General features: G+C 35.8%; 1 pseudogene; it reads right to left on the bottom strand.

Moving 5' to 3' along the window:
• Positions 1-4,175: 4,175 nt before the first annotated feature.
• LOC109076928 overlaps positions 4,176-16,560 on the bottom strand; it is a 33,322-nt pseudogene continuing 20,937 nt past the window's right edge.

A 16,560-nucleotide genomic window follows, 5' to 3' on the forward strand; every position in this document is an offset into this window, starting at 1 on the left:
TATAAAATCTGACTGGATATGCCACGTATGAAAATAGCTAATGTGCACACCAACAAACGGCACAAATTCAATATTATATTAATATGCCTTGTTGCTTGGTAACTGTAAATGACTGTTTGGCTAATAAACTTACCAGATGTTATTTAGCAGATGAATTGCTTATTGTGATAATTACTATAAGTATATTTAATTTTGTATTGAACATTGGTGTGTTGCCATACTTATGTTGCTACCACAGTTATGAGTGGTTTTAGGCACTGTTTCATGTGCCGAACAGCATTTCTTAAGCGTTAAGACCTCTAGTAATGCTTGGTTTTTCCTGCCGTATTTGTGTGCAAACTCTGCGAATAATTCGTGTAAGATTGTTGTTTATTTTTACTGCTGTATCTTTGAAAATTTTAGATATTATTTATAGTACCTAAATATTTAATATTTTAAACCATTTCTGTTTCTTAATTCAACCATATTATGTCATATTTGCCACACAATGGCCAGAAAAAAGAGAATACATCAAAAGTCAGAAACAGTTAAATTTATTAAGTCCTTTGAATTTTTTATTTTTTTTTTAATAATTGTTCTTTTTTACAGTAATGCTCAGACTCCAAGTTGCGATTTAACCCTTAGTGGTAAGATCAAATGTTTTGTGAATATGGGCCCAGGTCTCATCACACAGTTTCAACGTTTCAGTAAATCAAATTGAAAATCCCACATGCCACTGGGCAAATTCCAGACAGGAAGTAGTATGTTTCAACAAAAGCTTTCTTCTATTTGAATGAAATGGGTGGGACATTGTTGTGTTGTGTATAATTTCAAACGTCTGTCATGGAGGACTGCTGTTTCTTTGACGTTGCCACAGGCCTCTTGGTGGCTTCTATTTCCCTGCCTTTTCTGGTCTGGGCATGCGAATTTGGATAAATTCCAGTCTGGCCAGATTAAAGGATGGGAGATAAAGCTGGAAGAATTAATAATTGTACTGTAGGGCCTTATTTTTACTCTAAGTCCATATTTAAAAAGAAAATTGAAATGATATGAGGAACACCAATAGTTCTTGTTTGGCATGAGGGGGGGGGCCCATCAAATGATGGAATTGCTTTGTCTTGATATCAAACACTGTGGAATATATATCTACTTACAGACTGTGAATGTAACATTAGGGCCTTTCGCACCACAGGAACCTTTTCATAGTACTAGAACTAATTGTGGAACTACCCACTTTTTGGCATTTTCACAACTGCCGAAACTGGGTGCGATTTTAGTACCGGACTGCCTTTTTTTTTTTTCGAGAACCAAATTATCTACTACTCCGGAGCAGGGTCTAACCAGCACAACTGGTACTACCCATGACGTAAGTATACATTGATTGGTGGATTCGTACAAAAAAGCCCTCACCCGTCATTATTTAAAACACTGTGTAAACATTGTGTCAACTTATTTTGCAAGTATGGAGAACAGAGATAAATGGACGGACGCTGAAGTGCAGGCACTTGTAGCGAATGTAGCACTGCCAGTTGTCGTTGGAGATTCTTAGTCCTCCTTTCCAATCTTTCAATTGCTTTATGTATACATCGAAATTCCATGTCCATTATCAAACAGGCCCACAACATTTTGTGTCAAGTATTGATAATCAACTGAATTTTGTTGAGAGTGGCTATATTTTATAAAACAATACTGCATATAAAATTTCTAAATTGGACAAACAGTCCCACAGTTTTTAGCACCATATTAGTGCCAACAAGTGGCTAAGGCCCATCAAATCTTTCAGGTATTCTCAAAGTGAACCATTCCTTGGGTGTACCAAAGCTTAAGAAATAACTCATTCTGTTCAAGAGTTATAGCCATAAAAGTAGAGATACCTGATACTTATATGTAGTGTGATTACAATCTGGGAACCAGCCTTGAACATACTGCATGATTTTTTCCCCCCAACCAGGTAAGCACAAACCCTTTCTCTGCAGTTAACTGGATCAACTCAATCACAGTCAACCATCAAGAAAAAATCGGACTTAAGAAAAAATCATGTATGAATCCGAACAGTAATGCTAGGGTTAACGTCAGGGTTAGGGTTTAGTATTTTGTTTTCACCATTGTGTCCTTAGTCAGCGTTGTGACTGAGTAGACCAATAAAGTCTTTAGAAATCGTTTGTGGGCATGGTTTGTGCTTAAACTGGTTTGGGGGGAAAAGATTACTGTACAAAAGTAGCATTTGGCAAAAAAAAAAAAAAAAAAAGACTCCAAAAAAACGAATCCAATGGAATTAAGCCCTTGCATTCCCAGTTGGGCCGAAACATTGCACTGGTCAGGAAGTACTTCCATTCTACCAAATTTTCCATTTATATGGCTTACTGTTTGGGCTTAAAGATGTGTTTTGTCTAGAAAGAAAATAAAAAAATAAGTCCTGGGTTTTCACACTAACAAGAACAGCACTGTGACACAATAAATATGTAGGGATTGAACCAAATCCACCAAACCAACACAAGGCCTAAACGTCGTTCTCATCACCGCATTCATTCTTTGGCATTTGAGGAACTCTGGTTGGCAGGAGAAAACTTCAGATTACTGAATTATTGAAAGGACAGCAACTTCTTCTTTGTGGAGCAGACATACGCCTCTCGGTAACTCCCGAAGGCCTCTGGGACATCTGTTCCGGGCATGTGGTTTTGGTGGACAGCCAGTTCTGGCCACATTCATAGAAGCCGATGTGCGAATGTAATAAAAACAGTTAGACATTGTAACAACAAATTTGATTTTACTATTTATCATGTAATTGGCAAGATGTTTTGGAACCAATACTGATCATTATCTGCAAGTTTTCATAGACGCAAGAGCGTTTTTCTTTCAAAAGTTGAAATTTGCTCACTGAACAACAGGTGCATTTTAATTTATCTCACCCAAATGTGAGCAAATTCTTCTTTAACACCTGACATTTACTTCAAAGGTTTTTTTATCTTATAGACATGCACCACATGCCATCTTGACTACATTGTAGTCTCCTCCTTTTCACACATTTCAAAGCAAACACAATGAAAGGTGTGACACGACACATTTGTGTGACCCAGAAGCCGCTCTGTCTAGAGTGGGGATGGTGTCGTGCTTTGTTGCGAAGAGCGCTATGAAAATGGGGGGATGGGACATGAGTTGAACTGGAAAAATGGTGGAGGAAAGCCCAGCTGTGAATTCACTGCAGTCCTCACTAGCCCTGGGTCCTAAAGTCTCCAGGCTAATTCCCAAATTACAAAAAATAGCACAGAAAATTACTTAAAAATCAGTCTACAATTCATTTAAGAATTATAAAGCTGTTAGGTCTGTTTTTGTATTCCAAAAGCTTCCTGTATGAGGAAGCTTCCTAACTCGCTCATGTCAATGATTGATGGACTAAATTATTACTACAGTATTTGCAATGCAGCACTGCATTGATATTAATCAAACATATCATCCCAGCAATTAATCACATTTTCTCTCCAATTTTTATGATGAATTAGCTTGAGCTGCTTAACATACAGTACACAGTCCTTTTAAACTGTATTTTGTAAGTATTACTATTGTAGTTACCTTATCCGTTTGTGGTTTTTGTAACTAACACACAAAAAAATGAAGTTTTAAAAAATGTCTTATTGACTGAAATGTTTGGAGTTCAAAATCAAACCAATGATCGTGATTGGTCTGCTTTCTTGAATTAATATGCATATTCGGTTGTGATTGGTCTTGCCTTTCTAACAAGTCAAACGCGTGAATGTCATTTAATTTATGCAGAACTAGAGCCCTGACTGTGCACCTACCTCAGGTAAACTTAGAAAAAAATTATTTGAGCAGAAAACAATGAAAACTTGACAAATTTTTCTACACTAAACTCAACTTATTCTAATCTGACCGGTTTTTCCGTTCCCAGTACATTGCAGGTCAAACTCAACAATGTTGTTTTCCTGTCAAGCAGTATAAACAGGTGGTCGTTTTCCTCAGGGAAATTTTCACCCATCTCCCTCTTGCGTTACGCTTCAGTCATCTTTAGTATGATTGAACAAGACAAAAATACCCTTCTATTATGTCGATGAGACCTTTGGGATTATGCATTGCAGTTGGAGACATTAATTAGACCCCAGGTTTTAGTCCCTGGACAGCTGATTTTCTTTGCGATTGGCCAAGAAGAAAACAACAGGTAAACTAACAAATGCACCCAGTGTTTTTAGCAGATATTTTTATTGAACTGAAGGCACCACGGTTGGCTGATGTTGTCTAGGACATAATTAGGCCATTTAAGTCTTTTATTTTTAAGTTTAACCATGTACAAAGGTGTTGTACCACCTCCTCCAGCCAAGCTCTCCAGCTGATTACAGGTAATGAAAGAGAGAGGACGTCGGCGCTGATGTCTGTGCTAGTCTAGGAGGTTGGGGTGTGTCTGTAGCAGCTGGATCCTGAAATAAAAAAATATTGATTAGGACCACTGTGTTTGACCATTAGTAACAATCAAAGAAATGCATGTAGTTAAAATTACAAGCACATAGAAGGATGTTTTTCTAGATTTACCCCAAATGGCTCTGCAAATGCCCTGTAGCCACTGTATAAAGGGTTTTGGATACTAAAGCAGGGTTTCCACCACCTTTTGTGGAAGCACCATCTTCATCATCATTCTGTTAAACGATAAATAAGGCATTCATTTATCTTTGAAAGTAGATTATGATACATCACAAATTAAGTGTAATGTACCTTATTTAGTTTTCTGGGATCACAATATAAAGTTTAATTATAAAGACAGTCCAGAAGTTTAAAGATAGATTGATAGGTAGAAATAGTCAGAGGATGGATGGATGGATGGATGGATGGATAGATAGATAGATAGAGGAATGATAGATAGATAGATAGATAGATAGATAGATAGATAGATAGATAGATAGATAGATAGATAGATAGATAGATAGATAGATAGAGGAACGATGGATGGGGATGGATGGGATGGATAGATAGATGGATGGATAGATAGATAGATAGAGGAATGATAGATAGATAGATAGATAGATAGATAGATAGATAGAGGAACGATGGGATTGGATGGATGGATGGATAGCTAGATAGATAGATAGATAGATAGATAGATAGATAGATAGATAGATAGATAGATAGATAGATAGATAGATGGACGATGGATGGATGGATGGATGGATAGATAGATAGATAGATAGATAGATAGATAGATAGATAGAGGAATGATAGATAGATAGATAGATAGATAGATGATACACACATAGACAAATATATGAATGGATTAATGGAAGGATGGAAGGATGGATGGATGGATGGATAGCTAGATAGTCAGATAGATAGATAGAGGAATGATAGATAGATAGATAGATGGATGGATGGATAGATGGATTGAATGATACAGATAGATGGATGGATGGATAGATAGATAGATAGATAGATAGATAGATAGATAGATAGATAGATAGATAGATAGATAGATGAGGAATGATAGATGGATGGATGGATGATGGATGGATGGATGGATGGATCAACAGATAGATGGATGGATGGATGGATGGATGGATAGATAGATAGAGGAACGGTAGATGGATGGATGGATAGATAGATAGATAGATAGATAGATAGATAGATAGATAGATAGATAGATAGATAGATAGATAGATAGATAGATAGATAGATGAATGATAGATAGATCTAGAGTCTTTGTTTGTCAACCTAAATATCCGAATCTCCGTTACATGAACAAACCTTAAAATACTGGAAACGAAAGGCGTCGTTCTTGTGCTTGAGAACGTAGTATGCGAGCCCAGCAACAATACCAACAATGGCAAAGACAATCAGCACAGTGGTGACTGCGACCCCGCTGGACTGCGAGATTGGAAGAACTGCCGGCACCTAAAAATTAGACAACACCATTGATGACTTCACTGGGAATTGTAAGTGAGGTCCGGCTTTTGGCAAAGCTATGCACAGCTGTCTATAATTTCTGCTTTGAAATGAATAGATGGACATCCATGTTAGTCAAACAGGATGTTGACTTGCTTCAGGTAGTCTGATGAGTCATAGTTGTTATCTTTGTCTGATGATGAGCAAGAATTCTTTTCAATAAAGTCACTGCTCAACAGAAGGCTTGGGAGTGTGCTTTCTCTCTGAAAACTGCTGCAATTTAATCCATTGGTGTTAATGCAGTTACCCATGAAAATTTCTAATAAATTTTGCCCGTACATCCATAAAGCAATGCAGTTCTCCAATATACTCTATTGTACTTCTACAAAGGCGGCCACTTACTTGAACAGGTGGAGCTCTGAAAGGCCCATCAATGACATGGATCAGACCATTAATGGCTGGAATGTTCCAGGCCAATATGACCTTCTTATTCACCAATTTTTGAGGTTGAGAGTCCTGCGAAACCAATAAAAATATAGTTTTCTTGAGTATGTACAGTGAATGTGGCCTGAGCAGTGTGAAGCTGCTAAGGTTTGTTTACCTCAGCCTGACCAGTGGAATTGGAGGGAATTGTTACGATTAGATCAGAACCCAGACGGGACGGGATTATGGTGTTGTGCTTCAAGTCTTCATAGAAGTGCAGACTACTGATGCTGGATATATGATACAGCAAATCCCTCCATGACAAGGTCTAAAAAAGGAAAACTGCAGACTCAAGGCCAGCGGAGAAAGAGCGTGTCCAACTGGTTCCTACTTTCTTTGTACGTTTTCTTCCTCTGACTCAGATGCAATTCAAAAATGTTCTTATGAGTATTCATTCTGGCTTATATCGATAATCACCTTGTTTGCAGAGAAACCGTCATCTTGAGGTACAAAAACTGTGATGTTTAATGATTTGTCGGAGAGGGACTTCAGCAGGTTCTTGCCCTCCTCACCATCCTCTGCATACTTCAGTAAAGTCTGTAGGAGGAAACCAGAAGGAAGTGTTTGACTCCATTTTTATGAAATTACATGGATATTTCTCTTTGAACAGAACTTAATTTGTATTGACAGCAATTATGTGAAAAATTTAGTGCTGGGCAATGATTAATCACATCCAAAATAAAAGTTTTTGTGTACATAATATATGTGTGTGTGCTGTGTATATTTATTATGTATGTATAAATACATACGCATGCATGTATATATTTAAGACAAATATGTTATGCTTATATATTAAATATATTTATATATAATATAAATTATATGAATATAAATATGTACATGTAAATATTGTCTAAATATATACTGTATATGTGTGGCTTTAAATATGCATAATAAATATACACAGTACACACATATATTGTGTACACAAAAAAAATTATTTTGGATGTGATTAATCACGATTAATCGTTGCCCAGCACTTGAAATTGTTTTCATTGATTTCACTTTTCATTGCTTCGTATTTTCCCCTTTCTTTACTCAAAATGATTATAACAAATCATTGTTATAAATATGTTGTAATTGGTAACTAACTTTATGCTCTCTTTCCATCTGGTTAGTCTGTTGCATTTAACTACAAAGCCTGTTCCTTGATGACATCATCCTGCGGGAAGTGGCAACTATTTTTAGAGGGAAACTACAGTACGTGGCTACTTACTGTGTAGAACACAAAAAAATTGGAAGTGGTGGCAACAACCGAGGCCAAGTCTCCATTACAGAATTCACCGTTTCCAACATATCCAGGTTTACATTCACAAGACACCTCTGTATAAGAGAAAAATTGCCTTTATTTTTTACATCAAAACTGTTCAGGTACAGTAAAATTTCAAATTACATTTCAACTAAGAAGGATTTCCTGATGGTCATACCTTTCACCCTGTAGCAGTACGCATCATATGTCCAACTGGCATTGACTGGCTCTTTGTACAGCACGATACCAACATGATTATCACCGCATTTAGCAGAAGGAAACCGGATCGGATAGCCTGCTTTCTTCCCGTCCATCCATCCTGCCACACATAGATGCATTCCCAACTGGAACAATAAAAAAGCTTTGTTTTATAATGTAAATTAACCAGCCATTACTCCAGTCTTAGGTGTAAATATTATCAGTGTTGAAAACAGTTAATTATTAACAGTGCTGCTTAATAATTTTTTTAAGATTCTTTGATGAATAGAAATTTGAAAAGATAAAAAAAGCTTTATTTTCTAATGTAATTTAATAAACTACCAGTTGAATTAAACAAACTTTTAAGCAATGTATAATAGAAAAACTACTGACTAGTGGTGAAGAAAAAATATTTAGTATTAATATTTAGTTATATAGTGGTCAAGAATTTTTGTAAATTCATTCTGATTTAATAAATATTTTGAATTTTTACACTAAAACAAAAATACCAATTGAGAAATTGTTTGAAGAAACACTGTTTAAAGATGCGTTCAAATTTACAGTTGATTGTTCAAATTTTATGGGCAAAATCCAGTCAATTTTCAATAGGAATCAGCGCATTCGGGAGTTTCGTGTGAGGGTGATAAAGTTCATCATGCAGATTTCGCTCATGTTCAAATTGGTCATGAAAATTCACCATATTGACCAACAAAACCAAGCTGCTTGGCTTGAAAGTGACTTTAGTGTGAGCTGTGCTTTATACACTGCTAACCTATTGAATATGAACAATGGACCTTTTTCGTGAGTGAAATTCGCTAACGTGACCGTACAAAGACTGTTGCTCTTATTCGCCACAACAGCATAAATGCATGATATGTACAGCTTAGTTTGGGTTCAAAAGTCACCTGTTGGGCATCAGAGAGCTGCTTGAATGTAGCAAGAGTAGCTCCCTCAGCCTCGCAGGCTTCCTGTGCTTGGCTAAAGTTCAGTTTATACTTCCCCTCAGGTGAGCGCAGGTGGAAAACTCCCCCTGTATTCACTGAAACATAAGAATAAAAGCCTTTGTTTTTGAATACTCAAAGTATTGGGCTGTCAATTAAATCATTGTGAAGTCGTACTATGGAAATGAAGGTCTTTGCATGTGGCTTTGGGGTCGCAGCCGCCGTTGTCCTCCAGGCAGCGGTCAACAGGGGGCACCACTTTCTCCAAACACTGGATTCCATTTCCCACATACCCCTTAAGACATTCGCAGCGCCTCTCATTCTGCCACAAGGTAAATGTTACATATTTTGTTTGTCCAATTGTCAGATTAGATTCACATTGACAAAAAGTAGAAGTTCCACATACAGGTCCAGTGAAAATGCATTCTGCGAAATCGCTGGCAGCCACCGTTCGCCTCTTCTACACATCGGTTGATGGGTGAGCAGACATGTCCATCTCCAGAGTATCCGGCCTGACAGGAACAGGTAACATTGATACCGCTCTGCAAACAGTCAGCTGCTTCGTGGCAGCCACCGTTATATTCACTGCAAAAATCTGGGGCTAGAAACACATACATTTCATAATCAAAATGGATTTTATCCATTGAAAGCATTCACAATAAGACTATTATGAACTTATAAACTGCAACTTAGTACGTAGTATTTTTTGTCATTTTTTTGATTTTTTTTATTATTATTACAAACATCTAAGGATACTTAAATCAAGATACAGTTTACCTAAAAAGATAAATGATATATTCATTTTGATATATTTTTCTGAAAAAAAAAGGCCACAACGCATTTGAAGAATTGGCACTGTAAAGGCATGGACACAGTTATTTTTGCACCTGACCTTATTGAATATGTATTTGTAGGAGTTTCGCTTTCAGACGCAAAATTTATGGGAGGAGAGTATTAAAATGAATTGCGCAACACGGTTTACTAATGTTTGCATTAGTCAAATTACTGGTATTTGTGCCCATTATTTAATGCCCAAAAAAGCATGTCTTAAACTGCTGCTCTTGGCAGATTGAATTTAAATTTCCAACTTAAATTACCATGCCATAAAATCGCCGTATCATAAAATCGCCCCCAAAAAAACTACAAAATGTTAAAAAAAACATTAGCTAAGTGAAATATTGTACATTAATTTCATTGAAAAAGGGCTAAAACATGAAAATCTATCTGTGAATGGGGGTGAGAAAAATATACTTCGTTCAAAGGAAAAACACTTTCTTACCCCATTGACATACTTATTTGTTCAAGCATTAACAAACTTACTTAATTTTAATAATTTTTCAGAAAACAGTGGTAGAGCATTGTGTTTGCAGCACAAAAGGTTGTGGGTTCAATTCCCAGGGAACACACATACTTGTAAAAAAAAAAAATAAAAGTCTGAATGCACTGTAAGTCACTTTGGATAAAAGTGTCTGCTAAATGCATAAATGTACATATCATAAGCTGTTCAATAGCCTATATATTGGAGCCTTGGCCACATGATTCAGATGTAATTTTCATGTGAGACATCTTGAGTTTGAATCTGAGCTCCCTCTCTTCTTTTATATTTTATATATAAATATATAGGCCATTTGAATCCAGGACAGGCATCTTACAATCAGTCTAATACAACAGTCGCAATTCATACCCGTGCAGTTAATGCCATTTCCTCCATAGGGCGGCACACACTCGCAATTATTTTCAGGGAGGCACACTGCATTGAGATCACATGCAGGCGAGCAAATCGGCTTGACTTCTGTTAAATAACAGGCAAAAGAGAGTGTTTTAACTACTGAACAAGTCTAAAATAATTTTTTTTTACAACACTACGCATATATTTTGTAGATCTAGTACATTTGATAGAGCTTTCCATGTAAGGCCTGCTCTTACCGATTTTTGATTCGCAGTATTTACCCGTCCACCCCTCTTGACAGAAACAGCTGCCATCACCGTCCAGGCCGCTATTACACTTGCCATTGCTGGTGCAGTTACATGCTGTGAGAAAAGATGAATAAACTGTTCATTATAGCTGTTAGCACAATGTTGAGTAGTACTTATACAATAAAATTTAAACAAAAACATTTATACTGATCTGACAATTAATTTAAATGTAGACAAGTAATGTCATTTAAGTTTAATTTTCTGTGTATATATATATATTTTTTGTTAATTTATTGATATTACTGACTTTGAAAAACTGCATATTTCATTTTTTTTACACTGCAAAGATTTTTATTAATCCGCATATTGTCTACATGTAAACTCACTTAAAACAATATAAATTTACATGAGAAGAAGAAAACATGCTTTCAGTGAATATATCTTAAAGTTATTTTATCTTACTACTTTGGCTTATTTCTTGTTTAACCATTTGGTGCTGTTTGCATGGAGGTCAAACATGACCAAATAGTTTATTTTATTTTTTTAAGTTATCTAAGTTAACTTTAAAGGTTATTATTATGAAAAATGCATGTTTTAGTCTAAAACTACATGGAATCAAAGCCATGAATCTGAATAAGTTGTGTTCCAAATTTGAAGTTGATATCTAAAAAAAAAAAAAAAAAAAGTTTTCAGTAAGATTTTTGTTTGGATGCAGTACCAAAATGTTTCCACTAGAGAAATTTTGCTTCCCATTAAATTCCAATGTGGCCATTTTTAACCACAAACAGTACAATTGTGACTGCTTTTTTTTCGAGACCATTTAACTTTCTATAAGGTCTGTTTTGGGTTTTGTTTCTGGTGTAGGTTTTCATGCCTTTTATTTTTATATGTTGCCTTGTTTCGTGTTCCCGTCATGTGTTTTCCTACCCTGTCATGTGATCCTGCCATGTGATTCCCTTGTCTGGGTGTTATGTTCTGATAGGTTCCTTGGTTCATGTGTCATGTTCTCATTGGTTGGTTCTGTCATGTGACCCTCATTGTTTGATATAAATAGCCCTCATGTTCCCTTTGTTTTTTGTCTAGCTTTAATGTTGTAACCCGCTGTTGGTGAGTGTAGTACTGTTTTCGCCAAGTCAAGCCTGTTCAAGTCAAGTCTTTTGGGATTATGTTTTGTCTTTATGTTAATAAACTGCACTTGGGTTCTCACTCACTTCAACTTGCCTTCGGTGGACTAATTGTTACACTTTCTTGATTCATGGTGTTTTTCATGTGTTCACATAGCGCAAGTGCCTAAATCTTTACCAAGTTTTTGTACCATTCTGTAGAAGTTTAAAAAATATATATTTTCTATTAACAAAATACCAGGCAGTTTATAACAGACTGGACTGTGATTTAATTTATGCAATCAGGGCTTGTCCTTATTGCATCCTCATTGTTTCTGTGGTGTTTCTAGGTGGCAGAGGAGATTCAATCTGTTGTAAAGCTGCTACTTCCTCTGACAGATTTAGAGTCAGCAAAAGTAGATCAGCCGTCCCAAACCAATCCTTTAGACAAGGGACTGCTTCAACTGCAGAAAGTGGCCCGGACACTCGCCATTAACAACATCTCTCATGTCAGCTTTCACCACGTCCATCAGCTCATATGGGACATGCCTCCTTTTTGAATATGCACATATCTCCATTCTATTCTTAAGCCTTGCGTAGCCATTGCATGCTCCTATTATTGTTAGAACAAACTGTATAATTTTTTTTTAAGTGCCCATATTGTACTTATTTACAAGTTCATAATTTCATTTTGAGGTCTGCTAGAACATACTTACGTGATAAATCCCACATTTCCATAAGCCTAGTTTTCTTTCTTGGTCAGCTGGCCTAGTCTGTTGTTTATTGTTCAAACACTTATTTAACGGCAGAACTACTAACAGGGTGTTTCGGGACTTTTTTTTTTCTGTTGGCGACATTAACTTACTTTGGCATGGACTTTATGGTTTGTAACTTTATCTATACACTAATTGTACGGTTTTTAATTTTACTGCTATCTGATAACAGACTTTTGGTTTTTGGTGTATGAAACGGTTTTTAATTTTATTGCAGGAAACAAGCAATGGAGACTGAGCTTCTGAAAAGCAAGAACGTACTAATGACACTGAACAACCAACTTTTGGAAGCTGTTCAGAGTCGACTAGAACTGTCCAAAGAGCTGGAAGCCTGGAAAGTATGTTTAATTGCACATTTAATGATCAATAAAAATGCTAAAAAGTTTGCTACTTTTCCTTTTGAGTATTTTAAATAAAAATTAAAAAATAAGGAAAGAAAAAAAGTGAAGAAAAATATTAACATTAATTTATTTACCTAGAAATATTATAATTATTTTCTTTATTTTTTCATGACTGATCTAGCTCGTCTTGATTTATTTAAACATGTTTACCTTGACAGACCAGGTGAATTTTTGGAGTCTTGATTTATTTAAAAAAAAAGTTGTAAAAAGAAATTTCAGAAAATACACAATTCAATATTAATTTAATTTAAAAGGATGGTTTTATATCGCAGTCAAAATAGTATTACCCAACTGGCCAGTAGCTCCATTTTGTCTCCTTTCCAAAGCCAATTTCTTTTAAATCTGGATCCTGTATTTTGTGTAGTGCTCTATTTGCATAATTGTTCTTACAGTTGAGTTGTTTGATTTGCCTGTTCACTTAGTCTTCACTAACACTTGTGGATAAGGAATTGGGGACTGTTTAGGAAAAAATTTATGGTTTTGTATAGGTTACCTGTGCATTCTGCCCAAAGTGATTTTTTTTTACACAGCTCACAGCCTGTGCCTGTAAAACCTTTGTGACATTTACACGTCCCTGTGCCAGTGCGCCCGTCATCACAGTCTCCATGCTCTCCACACGGGGCCTCAAGTCCGCCAGGACACACTAAACCACAAACCAACACACAGTTTAATACCTATTGGCTGCATTGTTTCATGTAACATTTCAGGAACTTATTGCTTTTTATGTGCTAAATTCTCACCTTGACAGTCTCTTCCAAAGTGGTTTTTTACAGCATTAACAGCCCACGTCATTTTCTTGCATACCGATCACAGCCAACCAAATCTCTGTATGAGTTGTATCCATACCGTACGGGTACAACCTATGATAACTGGGCCTTCTGTACATGTAAGGCGAATAATGTCGTCCACATATGCTAGTCCTGTTCTGTAAAAAAGATACCAGTCTGAATCAAGGCATGCTATGTTTGGTATAAGCATGTGACTGATTACCCCAGAAAATAAATTTAGACTTGGTTAAAAAAATAAACAAAGTCAATAAAGTGGTGACTGCTAAAGTTTTGTTAATGCAACTGAACAAAAATAAAGTCAATAAAGTGTTAAACTGCTAATATATATATATATAATATATATATATATATATATATATATATATATATAGATATATATATAATATATATATATTAATATTACAGAACTAACCAAACCCAAAACAAAAAACACATGAATGAATGACAGTAAGCAAATAAAGCTCTGACTACAAAAGTTTTGTTAATGTAAAAGAACCAAAAAATAATAAAAAGTAAGTCAATAAAGCGCTAACTGCTAAAGTTTTGTTTAACGCAACAGAACCAAAAAATAACAAAAATTAAGTCAATAAAGCACTGACTGCTAAAAATATTAACAAAACAGAACTAAAAATAACAAAAAGCAAGCCAATAAAGCGCTGATTTTTAAAAATGTTAATGAAACAGAACCAAAATATAACAAAAGAAGGTCAATAAAGCACTAGCTGCTAAAGCTTTCTTGACAAAACAGAACCAAAAAAATAACAAAAAGAAGGTCAATAAAGTGCTGCTGCTAAAGTTTTGTTAATAAACAAGATGCAGATCCACTCACTGAGTCCTCTGATCCGTAAGGACAACGGGGCGGCATATCGCAAGAACCACACAGTCCCTAAAGACAAACAACAGTACCACAACATTAGGACTGCTCATTTGTTTTTATATTAAAATCACTTTGAAACCCCAGTTGCACCAATAGTGGAACTAAACTGAACTGATAAATAACTAGGTGGTCTCTATTTTTTTTTAATTTGTGCTTTACTTTTTTTTTTGTTCAGTTTTTGACGATATAAATAATCTGATTTAGTCTTAAAGTTTTGTACCTTTATCTCTATGCTTGTGAAGTTGTCGCAGCGAGCACCAATGCTTGGTGGCTCCAGAAGCTGATCAATCCCATGAGCGATTCCTGAATCAAACAACATGTTCCGCGCTACGATTCTGGCATTGTTTCCATTGATTAATATGTCGCCCTGAAAATCAGTCAATAAGACGCGAGCAGATTTAACTATCCAAACTGTATATCACTAAACTGATAGTGAAACACGTCAAATTAATTTGCAACGATGCATGATGTGGTTTCCAATCTTAGATTTTTAGTCTTTATAATGCATTTTAACTTAGCAGTAACACACATTATGGATACCTTTATACCTGGTAAAACATCAATATCAAAAAAACAATAAAAATAAATCATTAACATTTCAAATTTTTGACAACTTGCCAATACTTACAATTAAATTTTTGCTGCAACTGAAGGTGAGCTTGGATCCAAACAATGTTTCCATGCTTTTCTCACCAGGAAGAGCAACAGCAGTTATCTGGACACATACATCCAAAATCATTTTGTGACTTTTAAAAGAAAGTACTATGGTGGTACCACGGTAACAGTGATGCTATCAGATGGTAACACCATGGTACTTTGATATATAACTTGATTGATTTCAGTTAAATGAATTTCACTGATGTTGGAGTCTGGTACCCTCTGGTCGCGGACTATGTGAGCTTTGAGGTAGGCTTGTAACTTATCACGATGGTCTTCGCTGTACAGCCATTTCTTTCTGTCCTCAGGAAGACTGTTAAAAACGTCATCCGTTGGCCAGAACATGGTGAATGGGTAAAAGGGTTGATGCTGCACCACATGCATCAGTTCTGCATCCTGTGCGGAAGATGATTGTAAGAAAAATGCATATAGTCCAAAAAAAAAAAAAGTGTAGCATAAATATTACCTGTAGGAGCTTGCTGAAAATTTTGAAGCCATATTGTTCAGCAGCTCTGGTAATGTTCAACTGCAACATAACTGAGTTTTAGTTTGTCGAATGACATTTTTATGACTTTTCTGAACTTACATACATACATTAGTGATGATATCTGCCTTGCCCGTTAGATCGTATGGAAAGAGGACCTTGTCTATGAAATGTATGACTCCATTGGAGCACTCAACATCACTGGTGATGATCTTTGTCTTATCGTTGATGTACACAACACCCTGAGACACAAAAGCAGACACTTCAGATCAGAGTCAGAAAAGAACTTTTCCAGTTGGGAAACAGCAGCTTTTATAATCTACTTATTAAATGGATCTGAGTTGTCTTTCATACTGTATGTCAAATTTTTATATTTATTCAGTTAATCTAATTAATCATTCAGAATTCTACCAACAGTCAGGCTGTTTCCAATAAAATTTTAATCAACAAAAGCCATCTTTTCCTTGCAATGTGGCACAGAAGCCTGTTTAATGATGTTTTCTTCTTTTCTAAGATAGAATAATTGTGTGTTTCACCCCACTATCACCCCAGAATTTGGGAGGCATAATTGTTCATTTTGGTGTCATCTTTGCCATCGATAACGGGAAAGTTCACCCAAAAATGAAAATTCTGTCATTTACTCACCATGCAGTTGTTCCAAAACCAAGTTTTTTTTTATTCTGCTAAAACAAAAAAGTATTTTGAAGAATGTTGATTAACCGAACAGTTGACAGTAGCCATTGACTTCTATAATGTGCAAGTCAATAGCTACAGTCAACTTTTTGATTATTACCAATATTCTTCAAAATATTCTTTCTCAACAAAAG

The sequence above is a fragment of the Cyprinus carpio genome, chromosome B22, assembly GCF_018340385.1.
Source record: "Cyprinus carpio isolate SPL01 chromosome B22, ASM1834038v1, whole genome shotgun sequence".
NCBI lineage: Eukaryota > Metazoa > Chordata > Actinopteri > Cypriniformes > Cyprinidae > Cyprinus > Cyprinus carpio.